Source organism: Meriones unguiculatus, chromosome X, assembly GCF_030254825.1.
Source record: "Meriones unguiculatus strain TT.TT164.6M chromosome X, Bangor_MerUng_6.1, whole genome shotgun sequence".
Classification (NCBI taxonomy): Eukaryota; Metazoa; Chordata; class Mammalia; order Rodentia; family Muridae; genus Meriones; species Meriones unguiculatus.
In genome coordinates, this window is record NC_083369.1 from 116,499,298 (window position 1) to 116,512,360 (window position 13,063).

At 37.5% G+C, this 13,063-nt stretch overlaps 1 pseudogene; it reads left to right on the top strand.

Annotated features, from left to right (window-relative positions):
- Nucleotides 1–2,365: 2,365 nt before the first annotated feature.
- The window catches only part of LOC132649916 (COP9 signalosome complex subunit 5-like), a 68,552-nt pseudogene continuing 57,854 nt past the window's right edge, over nt 2,366–13,063 (top strand).

The window sequence follows — 13,063 nt, forward strand, 5'->3', positions numbered from 1 at the left end:
GTAGGCCATCATTGTGTTTGGATGACAGTGTCCTTTGCTTTCAGAAGCTTTTCAGTTTCATGAGGTCCCATTTATTGATTGTTGTTCTTAGAGCCTGTGCTGTTGGTGTTCTGTTCAGGAAGTTGTCTCCTGTACCAATGAGTCTAGGGTCTTCCCCACTTTTTCTTCTAACTGATTTAATGTGTCTGGTTTTATTTTGAGGTCTTTGATCCACTTGGACTTTAGTTATGTTCAGGGTGATAAGTATGGATCTATTTGTACTTTTCTACATGTAGACATCCAGTTATCCCAGTACCATTTATTGACAATGATATCTCTTTTCCACTGTATGGTTTTTGCATCTTTGTCAAAGATCAAGTGTCCATAAGTGTGAGGTAACTCCAGTTCTCTTCAAACTATTCCACAAAGTAGAAACAGAAGGAACACTACCAAACTCGTGCTATGAAGCCTCGGTCACCTTGGTACCTAAACCTCACAAAGACCCAACAAAGAAAGCAAATTTCAGGCCAATCTCCTTTATGAACATTGATACAAAAATACTCAACAAAATACTTGCAAACCGAATACAAGATGACATCAAAGATATCATCCACTATGACCAAGTAGGCTTCATCCCAGGTATGCAGTGGTGGTTCAATATATGGACATCCATCAATGTGGTCCACCATATTAACAAACTGAAAGAAAAAAAAAAAACATATGATAATCTCCCTAGATGCTGAAAAAGCATTTGACAAAATCCAACTTCCATTCATGTTTAAAGTCTTGGAGAGTTCAGGGATACAAGGCAAATATCTAAATATAGTAAAGGCAATATATACAGCAATCCTATAGCCAACATCAAACTAAACGGAGAGAAACTTAAAGTAATACCACTAAAATCAGGGACAAGACAAGGCTCCCCACTCTCTCCATATCTCTTCAACATAGTTCTGGAAGTCCTTGCTAGAGCAATAAGACAGTTGAAGGAGATCAAGGGGATACAAATTGGAAAGGAAGAAGTCAAAGTATCACTATTTGCAGAAGTTATGATAGTATACTTGAGTGACCCCAAAATTCTACCAGCGAACTCTTATAGCTGATAAACACCTGCAGCAAAGTGGCCAGATACAAAATTAACTCAAAAAAAATTCAGTATCCCTCCTGTATACAAAACACAAAAAGGCTAAGAAAGAAATTAGGGAAACAACACCCTTCACAATAGCCACAAGTGACATAAAGTACCTTGGTGCAACCTTAACCAAGCAAGTCAAATTTATATGAAAAAAATTTCATGTCTCTGAAGAAAGAATGAGAAGAAGATATCAGAAGATGGAAAGATCTCCCATGCTCATGGCTTGGCAGGATTAACATAGTAAAAATGGCCATCTAACCAAAGGCAATCTACAAATTCAATGCAATTCCCACCAAATTAGCAACACAATTCTTTACAGACCTGGAAAGAAAAAATTCTCAACTTCATACAGAATAACAAGAGATCCAGAATTGCTAAAACAGTCTTCTACAATGAAAAAGCTTCTGTAGGTATCTCCATCCCTGATCTTAAGCTGTACTATATAGCAACAGTAATAAAAACTGCATGGTACTGGCATAGAAATAGAATGGTGGATCAATGGAACTGAACAGAAGCCCCAGAGACATAATAAATTTTTAATTCAGTATTATTTATCATTAAAGGTCACATCCATGATTCAATTAAATTACCCCAGAAGCATAGAAGAGCCACAAAACCCTGAGGAAGAGCAAAGATAAGAATTAATGATAATAGGAGAAGAATCTTCAGGAAATGAATTCAGCTCTACATGCTTGATCAGGACAGAATTAAATTACCAGCTCATTTCTTCAGCTGAAAATGGAGTCATTCTAGGATTCTCCTTACTTTCCTTGATTTGATATTTAAATGCCTACATGAATCAAAGAAAAAACAAAACAAAAGAGGAAATACTCTGCACTTTAATATCAGTGCTTTCTTTTTGCATTCTCATATTTCCTGTTTCCTGTTAGCTACACCACACTACTCAATGTGGGAAACTTTGAGTTCCATATTTCTGGAAGAGGTTGTCATTTAATTGGGCTGGAATGAGTCTAAGGAGAGGATCAACTTTACTTTCAATAGAAGTATCTTTAGTGGTAGAATTGCAGGCATTCTAATGAGAGGTCATTGACATAAGATAACAGATATGGTTAAGTAGTGATTAATAGTTTTCAAAATTCTTTCCCAAATCAACACCTGGGTATAAATAATCCGTGCAGTGGTAGGCTGTTCTTTTGTGAACACATCTCTCAAGGTCAATTATGTTTAGTTCTTGCAAACAACAGAACCCTACGTTTTCAATCATCTTTTGCAAAAAAGAATGATCCAACCATGAACTTCTGGAAAGTCATGTATGCTGTGAGCTTCCAGGTGTTTGTCCTAGCATTGTATAAAAGTCAGAATAGACCTGTCTCCTTTTTTTGTAAAGAGGATTTGAACCCTGAACTTTCAGATTCAGGGTCTGGAGCTTTATCAATTCAGGTATGCATGCCTTCTTATCTATCTCCTTTTGGGTATTACAGAGTAATGTGGAAAATGTAGTAGGGAGCAGCAGCTTTACAATCAAGGTCAATCCCATGGCATTATGAGCTGGTACTCATTTGGTCCCTGACTGGCTTAAGATTGCAAATTATTGAACATGATTGAGCTCGTATCAGAGAAGTTTAGAGAATTTCTTATGTTATTTGATTTCCTAGAACAGAGAGATACTTAACACACAAACTAATACTATCCCGCTAAGTTCAGTGTGCTTCTAAGACAGTGCATTTAGACAGCATCTAAAAGACTTTGTGTACTTTTTAAGCACTTCAGACTTAATTATGTTATTTCCAATGACTGGCATTTTTTTTACTCCCATTCATAACTTACTATCTCTAAGGTACTATATATACAGGAATAAGTTATCCTTATATCATTGTCTTTGTAACCCCATAATTTCTTTCCTCATAAAAAACCAGGGCATGGAGACTCCAAGATGGCAGTGAACAGAGCACACCGTTTTGGAGAGGCAGAAGACATGAATCTCCAGAATTGGTGAGTGGAGAGTCACTCAAGCTAGAATTTGGACTTTTGGGCTTTCTAAAGGAGAGGGGCCTCCACAGAAGCATGGAGTGCTACTAGATTTATATCGGGAAAGCTAACTAAAAAGCAGAGAGAATCTATCCAAATCAGCAAAATCAGAAATGAAAAAGAGGACATAACTAAAGACACTGAAGATATCCAAACAATCATTAGGTCATACTACAAAAGCCTATATGCCACAAAATTTGAAAACCTAAACGAAATGGACAATTTTCTTGATAGATTCCATCTACCAACATTAAATCAAGATCAGGTAGAAAGACTGAATAACCCTATATCCCCCAAGGAAATTGAAGCAAGTCATTAACAGTCTCCCCTCCAAAAACAATCCTTGGGCTCTATGGTTTCAGCACAGAATTCTACCAGACATTCAAAGAAGTGCTAATACCAATTCTCCTCAAACTATTCCACAAAAAAGAAAAATAAGGGACACTACAAAACTCATTCTATGAAGTGACAGTCACCCTGATACCCAAACCACACAAAATCCCCCCAAAAAAAAGAGAACGTCAGAACTATCTCTCTTATGAATATTGATGCAAAAATACTCAATAAAATACTTGCAAAACGAATCAAAGAACACATCAAAGATATCATCCACCATGACCAAGTAGGCTTCATTCCAGGCATGCAAGGGGGGGGTTCAACTTAAGGAAATCAATCAATGTAATCCACCACATAAGCAAACTGAAGGAGAAAAACCACATGATCATCTCCTTGGAAACTGAAAAAGCATTTGACAAAGGCCAACACCCATTCATTTTTAAAGTCTTGGAGTGATCAGGGATACAAGGCATATACTTAAACATGGTAAAGGCAATATACAGCAAGCCTACAGCCAACATCAAACTCAATGAAGAGAAACTTAAATCAGTCCCACTGAAATCAGGGACAAGACAAGGCTACAAACTCTCTCCATATCTCTTCATCATAGTACTTGAAGTCCTAGCCAGAGCAATAAGACAACTAAAGGAGATCAAGGGGATACAAATTGGAAAGGAATAAGTCAAAGTGTCACTATTCGCAGATGATAAGATAGGTTACATGAATGACACCAAAAATTCAACCAAAGAACTCCTTCAGCTGATAAACACCTTAAGCAAAGTGGCAGGATACAAAATCAACTCAAAAAACGCAGAAGCCCTCCTGTACACAAAAGACGAAAGGGCTGAGAAAGAAATTAGGGAAACAACACCCTTCACAATAGCCACTAATAACATAAAGTACCTTGGGGTGACATTAACCAAACAAGTGAAAGACCTGTTTGAGAAAACTTCAAGTCTCTGAAGAAAGAAATTGAAGAAGATCTCAGAAGATGGAAACATCTCCCTTGCTCATGTATTAGTAGGATTAACATTGTGAAAATGGCCACCCTGCCAAAAGCAATCTACAGATTCAACGCAATTCCCATCAAAATAACAACTCAGTTCTTTTCAGACCTTGAAAAAAAGATTCTCAGCTTCATATAGAGAAACAAATAACCTAGAATCTCCAAAACAACCCTGTACAACAACAGATGATCCGGAGTTATCTCCATCCCTGATCTCAAGCTGTACTACAGAGCAATAGTAATAAAAACTGCATGGAATTGGCAGAGAAATAGAAAGGAGGATCAATGAAACCAAATAGAAGACCCAGAAATAAACCTATGTACCTATGAATACTCGATTTTTGACAAAGCAGCCAAAACAATTCAATGGAAAAAAGATAGGATCTTCAACAGGTGGTGCTGGTGTAATTGGATGTCTACATGCAGAAAAATGAAAATAGATCCACATTTATCATCCTGCACAAAACTAAAGTCTAAGTGGATCAAAGACCTCAACATAAAACCAGATATGCTAAATCTGTTAGTAGAAAAAGTGGGGAACAGCCTAGAACTCATTGGCACAGGAGACAACTTCCTGAACAGAACTCCAACAGCACAGGCTTTAAGAGCAACAATCAATAAACAGGACCTCATGAAATTGAAAACCTTCTGTAAAGCAAAGGACACTGTCATCAAAACAAAACGACTACCTACAGATTGGAAAGAGTCTTCACCAACCCTTTATCTGACAGAGGGCTAATATCCAGTATATATAAAGAACTAAAGAAGCTGAAAAGCAACAAACCAAGTAATCCAATTAAAAAAGGGGGAACAGAGCTAAACAGAGAATTCTCTCTAGAGGAATATAGAATGACAGAGAAAGACTTAAAGAAATGCTCAACGTCATTAACCTTTTGGGAAATGCAAATGAAAAGGACCCTGAGATTTCACCTTACACCCATCAAAATGACCAAGATGAAAAACTCAAGTGACAACATATGTTGGAGAGGTTGTGGAGAAAGGGAAACCCTCCTCCACTGCTGGTCAGAATGTAAACTTGTACAACCACTTTTGAAGTCAATCTGGTGCTTTCTCAGACAATTAGGAATAGTGCTTCCTCAAGACCTACCTATACCTCTGCTAGGCATATACCCAAAATTTGCTCAAGTGTACAATAAGGACATTTGCTCAACCATGTTTGTAGCAGCTTTATTTGTAATAGCCATAACCTGGAAACTACCCCGATGTCCATCAACGGAGGAATGGGTACAGAAATTGTGGTATTTTTACACAATGGAATACTACTCAGCAATCAAAAAGGAGGAAATCATGAAATTTGCAGGCAAATGGTGGAATCTAGAAAAGATCATTCTGAGTGAAGTATCCCAAAACGAGAAAGACAAACATGGAATATACTCGCTTATATAGACCTAAAAGATAGGATAAACATAATGAAATCTATACACCTAAAGAAGATAATCAAGAAAGCAGACATGGGGTATGATGATCTATCCTCATTTAGAAAGACAAATGGCATATGCATTGAACATATGACAGGAGTCTACCCCAGAAATCATCTGAAAGACTCTACCTAGCAGTGCTCCAAATTAGATACTAAGATTCATAACCTCATAACCAAACTTTCGGCAGAGTGCAGGGAATCATATGAAAGAAGGGGAGTTTGATGTGGAAAGGATAGGAGCTCCACAAGGACCAAACATATCTGGGCACAGGGTCTTTTCTGAGATGGACACTCAGTCAAAGTCCATGAGAGGATAAAACCTAGAACCTCTGCTTGGATGTGACTCGTTATAGCTCAGTAATCAATTGGTTTCCCATAGTAAGGGGAACAAGGACTATTTCTAACAGGAACTCAATGACTGGCTCTTTGACCTCCCCACCTCCCAAGTGAGGAGCACTCCTGTTAGGCCACAGAGGAGGACTTTGCAGCCAGCCCTGAAGATACCTGATAAAACAGGGTCAAATGAAAGGGAAGGAGATCCTCCCCTATCAGTGGACTTGGAAAGGGGCAGGGAGGAAATCAGGGAAGGAGTGTGGGGTTGGGGAGGGAATGAGGGAACAGGATACAGCTGGGACACAGAGTTAACAAAATGTAACTAATAAGAAAAATAATTTTTTTTTAAAAAAAGCAAAAAGAAAAAAATCCCCAAATTGAATAATATTTTAAAACCTGTTATAAAAAAAATCTCATTGACAGAAAATAAGAATAAAGAAAATTAAAAATAAAGGTAAAACAAAGTTTCTGGAATAAGATGATACAATTTTATGTGTCTATGTTATAATTGTAGCCTAATGTTTTTGAAGTTTACCATGTAATTGCATTATTGGTGAGTTGTTCTTGTTTTTCACCTGATGGTATTCTATTTTGTCACCATTCCTTTGTGGATATTTGGATATTTGTATTCCCAGCCTACAGCTATAATAAACAGTGCTTCTGTGAACATTTATGTTCAATTCATGTACACATACACTTTCACTTCTCTTGCATAGCAACCTAAAATTTTAAACATAAGAGGATGAAATTCTATAATTTGCAGGAACATGAATGAAGCTGGATATCATTATAAAAAAAATGAGCGAAACAGAGGGAAAACAATCACATTTTATCTCTAATGATGCATATCTAAGTAGATATCTGTCTGTCTATCTACCTATCTATGCACACACAAACACACACACACACATATATGTGTATATACACCTATCTATTATCTATCGATTGTTTATTTATCTGTCTAGAAAGGAACTATGTATATGAAGACTCAAAAGGAACAAAATAGAGTTACAGTTGGAAGAAAAATAAAATACCAAACATTGTCAGCATATCTCTGTACACAAAACCAAGTGTTGACAGACAGACAGACAGACAGACAGACAGACAGACAGATAGATAGATAGATAGATAGATAGATAGATAATGAGACAGAAAGGGGAGAGAGGTCAGAGGGTGTGATGAAAGAATAATGGTGGAGTAAATATGATCAAGGTACAATGAAACATTCATACATACATGTGTGCATGTGTGAATGTCATAATAAATATCATTAATTAATTTTAATTATATTTGATTAATTTATTCTAGAGTGGCATAAAGTGAAGGCAGGCACAACAGGAGAGTGAAGGTCAGTGTCCAATTTGCAGGAATAGTTTCTCCCCTATTACTTTGGTCCTGGGAATCATTGCTCTTCAATCTTGAAAGCAGTGGCATCACACCAGCACCTAAAACTCATTATTTTGTATAATACCAAAAAATTTTAAGTAAGAAAATGCTTGATGAGTCTTATTTTTTCATTATTATAATTATCATTATTTAAAATTTGTTCACTTTGTATCTTAGTCATAGCCCCCTCCCTCATCTCCTCCTGGTCCCACATTCCCTCCCTTTTCCTCCCCTATCCCTCTTACTTAGTACAAAGATAGGGGAAGTCTTCTTACCCTACTGTCTGACCCAAGCCTATCTGGTCCTAACAGGTCTGCTGGATCATTTTCCTCTGTGTGAAGTAATCAAGGAGCAGGCAATCTAGTTCATTTTGGAAACTGTCTCTATTCCCCTTTTTAGGGAAACCACTGAGCTGTCTATCGGCTACCTCTGAGTAGAGGGTCTATGTCCTTTCTATATATGGTCTTTAGTTGATGCATCCGTTTCTATAGTCTTGCCTGGACCCAGTTTAGTGTTTTGATTGTCTCCTCCTGGAGCTCTTTTCCCCTCCATGTTCTTTTATTTCCCCCTTCTTCTATAAGACTACCTATGTTCTGTCCAAAGTTTGGCTGTGAGTCTCTGCATCTGCTTCAATCCTCTCCTGGGTGGAGTCTTCTATTGGAGTATTAGAGGTTGGTCTGATGCATGTTACTTGTCCTCAAGATCTAGGAACACCTATATGTGTTGTGTAAACCTACCTGATTGGCTAATTAAATGGCCTATACCGGGGCAAGGCAGAATAGGATAGGTGTGGGTAAGTTTCCTGGGCTTTGAGAAGACAGAGAATCAAGCAAAGGAGATGGATAGGAAGAGAGAAGGAAGGAGGACTTAAGGATGGGTTAGCCTGGAGAAGGACTCTAATAATGGCATGAAAGGACCCTGAGGAAGAATAAAAGCAAAATTTATAAGATTATGGATGGAAAATAGGATAGATAAGGAAAATTGCATGGGATGGTGGCTGAGAGATGGATGGTCAAGGGATTCTGACAGTGTAGGTTGCAAGATCTGCTAGCCCAAGGTATATGAGGCAACTATAAAATCTAACAGGTGTTTTATTTTTTTTATTTGTGATAGTGGGTTAAATAATACTGCTATGATAATCTGAGGACTAATAATGAATAACGTATAGCCCAATAATTATCTTTTTAAATTTACTACAACAGAGGAGATCTTTGATAGATGCCTGTCCTGTTCTCACTCTTCTACCACTTTAGGTGTCCTGATTTCCCTTCTGAATGAGAATTAAGCATATTTGTTAGTATCCTCCTCGTTGATAAGTTTCTTTAGAACTGTAGATTTTAGTATGTTTATCCATTTACAAAAGGGAATATTACTCAGCTATTAAAAACAAGGAAATTTTGAAATTTGCAGGCAAATGGTTAGAACTAGGAAAAAATCATAACCCAGATGAAGAAAGACAGCATGGTATATACACACTCATAGGGGAATATTAGCCATATAATATTGGGTCTTATTTTATTTTATTAATTTTTTAATAATTAAATTTTATTTGCTTTGCATCCTAGCTGTAGCAACCTCTCTCATTCCCTCCCAATCCCACCCTCCTTCCCTCATCTCCACCCATGCCCCTCTCCAAGTAAACCGATAGGGGAGGTCCACCTCTGCTTCTAATCGACTCTAGCTTGTCAGGCCTCATCAGGACTGGATCCAATGTCCTCCTCTGTGGCCTGGCCAGGCTCCCTGCCCCTCAGGGGGGGTGGTCAAAGAGGCAGCCTCTGAGTTCATTACACAGACATTCCTTGTTCCCATTACTGGGGAACCCACTTGAATACTGAGCTGCTATGAGCTACATATGAGCAGGGGTTCTAGGTTATATCCATGAATGTACTTGGTTGGAGGATCAGTCTAAGAAAATACACCTGAACCCAGACATTTTGGTTCTGTTGCTCTCTTTGTGGCGCTCCTGTACTCTCCAGGTCTTACTAACTACCTCTTCTTTCACATGATTCCCTGCACTCTGCCCAAAGTTTGTTTATAAGTCTCAGCATCTGCTTTGATACATTATTAGGTAGAGTCTTTCAGAGGCCCTCAGTGGTAGGCTCCTGTCCTGTTTCTTGCTTTCCCCTACTTCCAATATCCTTTCCCTTTGTCTTTCTAAGAGAGGATTGATCTTCTTACCATCGGTCCTCCTTCTTCTTTAGATTGCAGAGGTTTTTATGTTTATCCTATCCTATAGATCTAGTTTCCACTTATAAGTGAGTATATAATGTGTGTTTTTCTGCTTCTAGGATACCTCACTCAGGGTGATCTTTTCTAAATCCCACCATTTGCCTGCAAATTTCATGATTTCCTCGTTTTTATTGCTGACTAGTATTCCATTGTGTAAATGTAACAGAATTTCTGTATCCATTCCTCAGGTGAGGGACATCTGGGTTGTTTCCAGATTCTACCTATTATGAATAAAGCTGCTACGAACATGATTGACCAAATGTCCTTGTGTACTTGAGCATATTTTGGATGTATGCCTAGGAATGGTATAGCTGGATCTTGAGGAAGTGCTATTCCTAATTGTCTGAGAAAATTCCAGATTGATTTCCAAAGTGGTTGTACAAGTATAAACTCCCAGCAGCAATGGAGGAGGGTTCCCCTTTCTCCACGAACTATCCAGCCTGTGTTGTCACTTGAGTTTTTGATCTTGGCTATTCTGATGGGTGTAAGGTGAAATCTCATGGTCATTTTGATTTGTATCTCCCTGATGGCTAAGGATGTTGAGCATTTCTTTTAGCGTTTATTCTCCATTCTTTATTACTCTACAGAGAATTATCTGATTAGCTCCATACCCCATTTTTTAATTGGATTACTTGATTTATTGCGTTTTAACTTCTTTAGTTCTTTATATATTCTGGATATCAGCCCTCAGTCAGATATAGGGTTGGTGAAGATCCTTTCCCAGTCTGTAGGCTGTCAATTTCTTCTGAGGACAGTGTCTTTTGCTTTACAGAAGCTTTTCAATTTCATGAGGTTCAATTTATGGTTTGTTGCTCTTAGAGCCTGAGCTGATGATGTTCTGTTCAGGAAGTAGTCTCATGTACCAATGAGTTCTAGGAACTTTTCCACTTATCCTTCAAAAACATTTAGTGTTTCTGGTTTTATGTTGAGGTCTTTGATCCACTTGGACTTTAGTTTTTTGCAGTGTAATAAATATGGATCTATTTTCATTTTTCTGCATGTAGACATCCAGTTGGAACAGCAAAATTTGTTGAAGATGCTGCCTTTTTTCCACTGAATGGTTTTGACTTCTTTGTCAAAAATCAAGTATCCATAGGTACATGGGTTTATTTCTGGGTCCTCTACTCTGTTCAATCAATCCACCCTTCTGTTTCTATGCCAATATCATGCAGGAGGGCTTCTGGTTATTTTTGAATTAATTTTGTATCCGGCCAAATTGCTGAAGGTGTTTATCAACTGAAAGAGTTCTCTGGTTGAATTTTTGGGGTCCCTGATATATACTATCATATCATATGCGAGTAGTGAATTTTGATCTCTTACATTCCAATTTGTATCCACTTGATTTCTTTTAGTTTTCTTATTGATCTAGCTATGACTTCAAGTAATATGTGGAAGAGAAATGGAGAGAGTGAGCAGCCTTGCCTTATTCCTGATATCACTGGGATAGCTTTAAATTTCTCTCAGTTGAGTTTGATGTTGGCTATAGGCTTGCTGGATATTGCTTTTATGATGTTTAGATATGTGACTTGTATCCCTGATCTCTCCAAGACTTAAACCTGAATGGGTGTTGGATTTTGTCAAATGCATTTTTGGAATCTAAGGAGAAGATCATGTGGTTTATCTCCTTCAGTTTATTTACATGATGTATTTCCATATATTCAACCACACTTGCATGCCTGGGAAGAAGCCTACTTGTTCATGATGGATGATATCTTTTATGTGTTCTTGAATTCGGTTTGCAAGTATTTTATTGAGTATTTTTGCTTTAATATTCATAAGAGAGATAGGTGTGAAGTTCTCTTTATTGGTTAGGTATTTGTGTGTTTTAGGTATCAAGGTGCCTTCATAGAATGAGTATGGTAATGTTCCTTCTGTTTCTATTTTGTGGAATATTTTTAGAGATTTAGCATTAGCTCTTTACTGAAGGGCTGGTAGAATTTTGCACTGAAACCATCTGGCCCTGGTTTTTTTCTTTTTAAAGGAGACTTTTGATGACTACTTCTCTTTCCTTGGGGGATAGAGGACTGTTTAATTGATTTTCCTGTTCTTGATTTAATTTTGGTAAATGGAATCTATCAAGAAAATTGTCCATTTTATTTAGAGTTTCAAATTTTGTGGTGTATAGGCTTTTGTAGTAGGACCTATTGATTGTTTGAATTCCCTTCGTGTCTGTTGTTATGTCCCTTTTTTCATTTCTGATTTTGCTGATTTGGACAGTTTCTCTGAGGCTTCTATTTAGTTTGGCTAAGGATTTGTCTATCTTTTTTATTTTCTCGAAGAACCAGCACATGGTTTTATTGATTCTTTGAATTGTTTTATTTGTTTTTCATTTATTGATTTCTGCCCTGAGCTTGAGTATTTTGAGCCATCTACTCCTCTTGGGTGTGCCTGCTTCTTTTCTTTCTTGGGCTTTCAGATGAGCTACTAAATTGCTTGTATTCAGTGTTTCAAATTTCTCCTTGAAGGCACTTATGAACTTTCCAGTACTGCTTTCATTGTGTCGCATAAGTTTAGGTATGTTGTGCCTTCATTTCCATTGAATTCTAGGGAGTCTTTTATTTCTTCCTTTATTTCCTCCCTAACTCACCTGCTGTTGAGTAGCAAGTTTTCCAATTTCCATGTGCTTATATGTAGGCTTTTTGCTATTTCTGTTGTTGTTGAAGTCGAGCTTAGTCCATGGTGGTCAGACAGATTACAAGGGATTATTTCAATCTTCTTCTATCTTCTGAGGCTTGCTTTATGACCAACTATATGGTCTATTTTGGAAAAGGTTCCATGAGGTGCTTAAAAGAAGGTATAATCGTTCGAGTTTGGGTAAAAAGATCTGTAGACGTCTATTAAGTCCATTTGATTTAGGGAATCTGTAAGTGCTCTTATTTCCCTGTTTAGCTTCTGTATGGATTTTCTGTCCATTTCTGTGAGTGGAGTGTTGAAGTCCCCCACTATTAAGGTGTTGTGATCGATGTATAATTTCAGCTTTACTAATAGTTAATTTACAAACGTAGATGCTCTTGAATTTGAGGCATATGTTCAGAATTGTGATGTTCTCCTGGTGGATTTTTCTTTTGATGAGAATGAAGTGCCCCTCCTCATCATTTTTGATTAATGTTGGTTGAATGTCTATTTTATTAGATATTAGGATAGCTACTCGATTTTGTTTTCTGGGTCCATTCGCTTGAAAGACATTTTTCCAGCCCTTTTTCTGAGGTAGTGTTTAATCTTTGCTGCA